Consider the following 8,111-nt stretch of genomic DNA (forward strand, 5'->3'; position numbering starts at 1 on the left):
GAGAGAGAGAGAGAGAGAGAGAGACATTTTAAAGCGGACAATTCATTTAGAAACTTTATTACAAACTTTTAAACTTCTTTTTTTAAAATCTCGGAAATCCAATCTACTTGGGTGGGTAAATCAAAATACAAGATCATCAGCACGTGCTGATCAGGTCATGGGGCTCGCAGTTTCATCCCAAAAGGTAGGCTGAGAGATAATACTATGATACCTGGAGGAGAGATATACAGAATTGCTTGTCAACAGTGCAGTGGATGGAAAAGCAAGTTCGATTAGGTAATAATGGAAAGACAAGTAAATATTGGTATTTCTGATTGCTATCTGAATGGAGTCAGGTTGGATATAAAGTAGGACAGGAAAATGTGACAATTATTTAGTAAATGTAATAAAGAGAAATAAGTTAGAGAAATAAGAAGTAAAAAGCGGTTACAATGAGAAAATGGATGAACTATAAAATAGGGTGAAAGAAAAAGGAAGAAAAAAACCTAAAAAGGAAGTTCTAAATTTGTTGATGACCTCATTGCTTCAGCAGGAAGCTTTTGTGGTTATAGGAAGGCAGGAAGATCGAAAAATAAAAACTTTAGTGAAGAAAAAAAAAGGATTATTTCAAGAGCAGATACACGAAAAAAGAAAAAAATCAAGGCAAGTCAGAGCATACGTTGGATAAGGCACTGAAAGAATAAGGATAAAGTGAGAGGGAAAAGGAAGCACATCAGAATAAAGGAGAACAAGTAAAGAGAAACATTATGGAAAATAATTGGCATTTTATAGGAGAGTATATATAGAAAGGCTAAAAAGCAAATTGAGGTCATGGGTCTATGGGGGCGAGTACTTATTTGCTGATTCATCATTATCTCCTCCTACGCCTATTAACGCAAAGGAGCTCGGTTAGATTTCGCCAGTCGTCTCTATCTTGAGCTTTTAAATCAATACTTCTCCATTCATCATCTCCTACTTCACGTTTCAACGTCCTCAGCCATGTAGGCCTGGGTCTTCCAACTCTTCTAATGCCTTGTGGAACCCAGCAGAACGTTTGGTGAACTAATCTCTCTTGGGGAGTGGGAAGGGAATGCCCAAACCATCTCTATCTACCCTTCACCATGATCTCATCCACATATGGCACTCCAGAAATCTCTCTTATAGTTTCCTTTCTAATCCTGTCCTGCCATTTAACGATCAATATCCTGATTACGAAACATAAAAACCAGGGTATGCTGAGGGATGAGGGACTTGCAAGGGTCAGTGTATGGAAGAGAATGCTTCTGGGAGCAACGGCTGAAAATGTAATAAAGATGACTGAGAGATTGAAAAAATGGAAAGATACCAGCTGCTGGGATTACAAGTGAGGTGCTGCAGGATGATAGTGATAGTGCGATTGAGGGGCTGATCAGAGTTTGTAAAGGATGTTTGGCTCTGGAAAACGCCCCAACGAATGATGGAGGAATAACTGTTTTTCTGCATACAGGTAAATATGAGAACTATAGGAGTATAACATTACATAGTAACCACGGATGTTGTATAGCACGACCTTTATTAAGAATGTGAAGTAGGTGCCAGGAACTGATAAGGGAAGTAATGAGTAAGATTAAGCAAGGAAAAAGACGATGTGTGGATTAAGTGTTTAGTGTGAGAGTAAATTAGATAATATACAAGAGATAGATAAATATATATATATATATATATATATATATATATATATATATATATATATATATATATATATATATATATATATATGACCCATATCAACGGATAATGAGACATCGGAACGTGGTTTTTTTTTTTACTTTATTACAAAAAGGTTAGTGAATACACTGTGTACAGCCAAAACTCTCAGGTGAGTACCTTGTCTGCTGATCGTTTAAACGGTACTGACTAACCCTCTGCAAGCAAAATGCAATCTTGCTCTATCAACATGCTGAATTGATAGGTTTTGTGGAATTCACCACTGTGATGGAATAGACTGTCAAACACATCACCTTATGATTCTAGGGTCATTAACCCTGACGTATAAAACATATTTTGCATACAAGGATATATATATATATATATATATATATATATATAAATATATATATATATATATAAATATATATATATATGAATATATATATATATATATATATATATATATATATATTTATATATATATATATTTATATATATATACATACATATATATATATATATATATATATATATAAATATATATATATATATATATAGATAGATAGATAGATATATATATTAGTAAATATAACGCATGATGACATGATATCTTGGAGTAAATATAAAAGACGATGGTATTATAAAAAAGAAATCGTGTGATTCACAGGATTTATCCAAAAGAGGTAACAGAGTATACAAAAGAATTCCAAGAGACGAATTATGCGTGGAATCCCGGATGGAAATGTTAGGAAGAAATGGTTAAAACATGTCTCCTTAGTGCAAGTAAAGTACTGATGATGAATGCAAATGAAAGAAAAATGATGATACTGTTGAGTAAAACTTCTTGTGCAGTATAAAGGGCGTAAGACTAATTAATAGGACGAGAAATATGGTAATATGGTGATACACAGAATATATATATATATATATATATATATATATATATATATATATATATATATATATATATATATATATATATATATATATAAGGGTGAAGTTACCATAGGTGAAATGATGTTAACAAAAGGATTGGCTGGATAATGTGAAAGCAATAATGAAAAGGAAAATCCTTGATATGCAACAAGGGCAAGAGTGTTTGCAAGCTATGGTTAAACAGCGCAGTGTATGTAGGGGAGTCTGACTTGCTTCTGATGGGCCTTCTGTCCAGATGAAACAAGTGACTAACATGGTGTTAGTTTTATTCCTCTGGGAGGTTCATTAATAATTCAGGAGCTGAGAAGATGAATTTGAGATAAGTGACGTGTGTTGTTCTCCTCCGGATCTTCTCCGGGATAATATTGAACAAAAATATATGTGTATATACGGTACATTTATATTTCCACATTAAGCCGTTTCCCAGATATAGATGGCTAGATAAGGTGAATGATGATATGGAGAGTAAGGGTTTGGTGGAAGGGGATAGCTTTGCTAGAATGCATTAGAGAGGGTGCATCAAGCAACCGACCCCTTAATTTAGGGATAACGGTGGGAAAGTAGATTAAGCTGTTTCCCATATCATAGGGTAGCTAAAGGAAAAAACAAAACTTGTAGTTACTGTTACATTTACGTTGCTCATTTGTGGAGGTGGATGAATTTCCTCTCCCTCAAAATGAACTTATTACTCAGTTCTTATCTTGAAAGTTAATTTTTGATACTATTTTCTATATCACATCACTTCACTATCACCTGTTTGTGCTTTTCACTATGCCCTTTTTCTTTGATCCTCAATTTCATCTAATCTGCGTTTGTAAAAGTATCAATTTATTCACCGTGGTTACCTCTGATGTTACAAAAGATGGTGACAATTATGATTTTTGTTGATACATTTGATAGTTAAATTTCTAACCATAGCAAAATAAAAGCAACAATAATAACAAAAAGAGGTCATGATTATATAGATAATTACTTAGCGTTACTGTCATCATTACTATTATTAGAAAGATTACAAATCTCACAAAAGAGAGAGAGAGAGAGAGAGAGAGAGAGAGAGAGAGAGAGAGAGAGAGAGAGAGAGAGAGAGAGAGAGAGAGAGAGAGAGAGAGAGACAATAATAAAAAATGAATTACTCAAGTGTTACTGCCACCCTCACTATTATTAGAAAGATTACAAACCTCACTTCAGAGAGAGAGAGAGAGAGAGAGAGAGAGAGAGAGAGAGAGAGAGTTATCGTAGATGAAGATTAAGTTGTAAATTTCTAAGGTAACAATTAGCAAAAATTAAGAAAATCCCACTCTTTCGATATAAAGATTCCCATAAAACCCCACAAAATTCAGAGAAAGCTTTTCCCAACGTTGCTTTAGAATAAACGAGACGAGATGCTGTCATCAACAGCGCTCTCCACTCAGAGGAGCCGTTCCAGAGACTTGGCTGTTCGACCGGATTATTCACGGCATTTCTGGTCCTGTTCTCGGCAGCACTTTGTGAGGTGCGCGAGAAAATTGGTGCTGAAGTCTCATTTTCCGCGTCTTACACCGACGTCATTTCAGCAGTCAAATCAATTCTCTCTCCTGGTAAAGAAATTGTCATTCTGCCATGACTGTTTGCACTTATTAAGCTCTACTGTGGCCATTGCGTATCTCTGCTTTTACTTATATATTCAACGTTAGAGATGCCAGAAAACTCCCAATAGGTAGTAGGTTGGCCAGGGCACCAGCCACCCGTTGAGATACTACCGCTAGAGAGTTATGGGGTCCTTTGACTGACCAGACAGTACTTCATAGGAGCCTTCTCTCTGGTTACGGTTCTTTCCCTTTGCCTACACAGACACCGAATAGTCTGGCATATTCTTTACAGATTCTCCTATGTCCTCTTACACCTGACAACACTGAGATTGCCAAACAATTCTTCTTCACCCAAGGCGTTAACTACTGCACTGCAATTGTTCAGTGGCTACTTTCCTCTTGGTAAGGGTAGAAGAGACTCTTCAGCTATGGTAAGCAGCTCTTCTAGGAGAAGGTCACTCCAAAATCAAATCATTGTTCTCTAGTCTTGGGTAGTGCCATAGCCTCTTTACCATAGTCTTCCACTGTCTTGGGTTAGAGTTCTCTTGCTTGAGGGTACACTCGGGCCCACTGTTCTATCTAGTTTCTCTTCCTCTTGTTTTGTTCAAGTTTTTATAGTTTATGTAGGAAATATTTGTTTTAATGTTGTTACTATTCTTGAAATATTTTATTTTTCCTTATTTCCTTTCCTCACTGGGCTATTTTCCCTGTTGGGGCCCCCGGGCTTATAGCATCCTGCTTTTCAAACCAGGGTTGTAGCTCAGCATTTAATAATAATAATAATAATCAATCAACTTAGGAGTTCTACATTAGGAACTATAGCTTTTAAAATCTATATCAAAGTAAACAAACCGTAAATGGCAATAAGATTCAAAGTTAGCCACTTATAATTAATTTAATTTCTGGAATAATAACCTAAATTCCTTTTTCAATAGAAAAGGTCAAATGATTTTTAATAAGCAAAGATGAAAGAAAACGACCGAGTGGTCAAATTGGTTAATCCACGAATTACCAATTTCCGAAAGAATCTGAGAGATTAGCTTATCACACCATCAGAAGAAACCGTTCACCTAAATACGAGGAAGGATTGTATGATTCACAGACTGCCTGGGTTTTGTTAAAAGACGGCATTCTAAATGAAATTAGGTTAGAATAATCCGAAATATATTGTTTTCCTCGAGCAACACTGCTTATGTGCAGTTTTAAGGGAAAAAAGAAAATTGGCAGTTTGGCTAATAATAATAATAAAAATAATAATAATAATAATAATAATAATAATAATAATAATAATAATAATAATATTTCGGTAGTAGAAGTCTTTTAATCAAGTTTCATTAAAAAGGATAGCTACCTCAGTAGAAGGCGGTGGCAAAAACCATAAAAAATATTCTATAATTTTGCTAGAATTAGTAAAAGTAAACTTCTACGCATTAAGCGAGGGTACCGAACTCGATTATACTCAATGTTATGACGGTTTATATTTTAGTTAATTCTAGTAAAATTGTAGGCTATTCTCTATGCATTTTGCTCCCCCCCCCCATCCCCGTGATGGCCTACATAGCATAGTTACTGGTGGTATGCAATACTGATGAATGATGGAAAATCAGAGCTATAGAGAAGCTGAACTACAGGATAAATGCCACTGAGGTAGCTATCATTTTTAATAATAATAATAATAATAATAATAATAATAATAATAATAAATAATAATAATAATAATAATAATAATAATAATAATAAGAAGAAGAAGAAGAAGAAGAACAACAACAACAACAACAACAACAACAACAACAACAACAACAAACTAGACTTAACCTCTAGTAAACTATCCAGACATTTTCTCATTAAAATGAAACGTTTTTTAGGGTTTCAAATAACATTTTTTTTATATATCTCTTTGAGACAGTGATCGTAAATGGACAACTCTGAAAGAAAACTTCAACTCACGAGTAAACGAAAGAGATGGAAACCACTGGTAATTATGGAATGGATAATGGAAGGGTCGTCGTAAATAAGAGAACACAATAATAACGGGAAGGGGAGATAACATGCATAGTCAGCTAATGGTGTGAACAATGTATTTGTTTGGTATCTTCTGGGTTCGTGTGCTTGCTTGTTCTACGCTTTATCTGAAATAGATGAACGTTCTAAATACTATATGTGTATATATATATATATATATATATATATATATATATATATATATATATATATATATATATATACGTATATATATACATACATATATATATATATATATATATATATATATACACATATATAAAATACATATAAATAAATTATATATATATATATATATACACACATATAAAATACATATAAATATATATATATATATATATATATATATATATATATATATATATATATATATATACATACATACATACATAGCATACATTATCTGTGATCAAGTCGTGGAATGATCTTCCTTATCTGGTGGTTGAAATAGAACTTCAAAAGTTCAAACTTGCAGCAATTTTCTTTTAATGTTGAAGAAGCCACCATAAGTCATTTATAATTCATATATGAAATATCTATTACTGTTTTTAAAATATATTATTTTAATCGTTCATTATTTCTCATATCGTTTATTTCCTTGTTTCCTTTCCGCACTGGAGCCCTTGGGGTTATAGCATCTTTTTTTCCCAACAAGAGTTGTAGTTTAGCTGGTAGTAGTAGTAATAATAATAATAATAATAAAAATAATAATAATAATATTAATAATTATAATAATAATAAATTTTCAAATAAATTTACAGCTTCATATATTTACAATGCCGATCATCAGTTGTACAGGACAAAGGCCTCGGACATGTTTTTCCATTCGCCTCTGTCTATAGTCTTATTATGCCAATCTATACCTGCAAAGTTTCTAAGCTCGTCAATCCATTGTCTTCTCATCCTTCCCCTGCTTCTTATGCAATCTATAGGGTTGTCCTTATTGTCCATTTATTATCTGTCATTCTTATTGTGTGTCCTACCCATGTCCATTTCTGTTTCTTACATGGTGTTGTAATATATATATATATATATATATATATATATATATATATATATATATATTTCTCTTCCTCTTGTTTTGTTAAAGATTTTATAGTTTATATATGATACATTGATATTAATGTCGTTACTGTTCTTAGAATATCTTACTTTTTCTTGTTTTCTTTCCTCAATGGGCTATTTTCCGTGTTGGGGACCCTTGGCTTATAACATCCTGCTTTTCCAACTAGGGTTATAACTTAGCAAGTAATAACAATAATAATAATAATAATAATAATAATAATAATAATAATAACAATAAACAAATAAATCAATACATATATATATATATATATATATATATATATATATATATATATATATATATATGTGTGTGCGTGTGTGTGGGTGTATGTGTGTGTAAACCCCTAAAATGAAACATCTCAGTAAATTACCGGCAGTACAGGCGGGACAATTGATAACCTCGGATGATTTACCTTCGAAAACCTATCCTTTTATCAAAGAAGCGATGAGGATGAAATAGGATGATACAGGAACGCAAACCCGGGATAGTTGGCTCAGGGCTCGGTGCCTCTCCATCATAATTTGCATATTTCGCGAGAAATTTTCTTGCTGTTTTTACCCGGCTGTGGAATTTCAGGGAATTTCCTCTTTGGCGAGGTTAGGACGTTACCTTAGGCGGCATTCAATTCCTTCCTAAGTGGTCTGGATTTCAGTGGAATTGCTATAAATGTTCTTTACAGTATTCACTGTAACATCATCATCATCATTATTATTATTATTATTATTATTATTATTCTCATTATTAATATTAGTATTATTCATATTAGCTAATCTACAACCCTAAGTGGAGAAGTAGATTGCTATAAGCCCAAGGGCTCCAACAGGGAAAAATAGGGCATTGAGGAAAGGAAG

This window comes from Palaemon carinicauda, chromosome 28 (assembly GCF_036898095.1).
Source record: "Palaemon carinicauda isolate YSFRI2023 chromosome 28, ASM3689809v2, whole genome shotgun sequence".
NCBI lineage: Eukaryota > Metazoa > Arthropoda > Malacostraca > Decapoda > Palaemonidae > Palaemon > Palaemon carinicauda.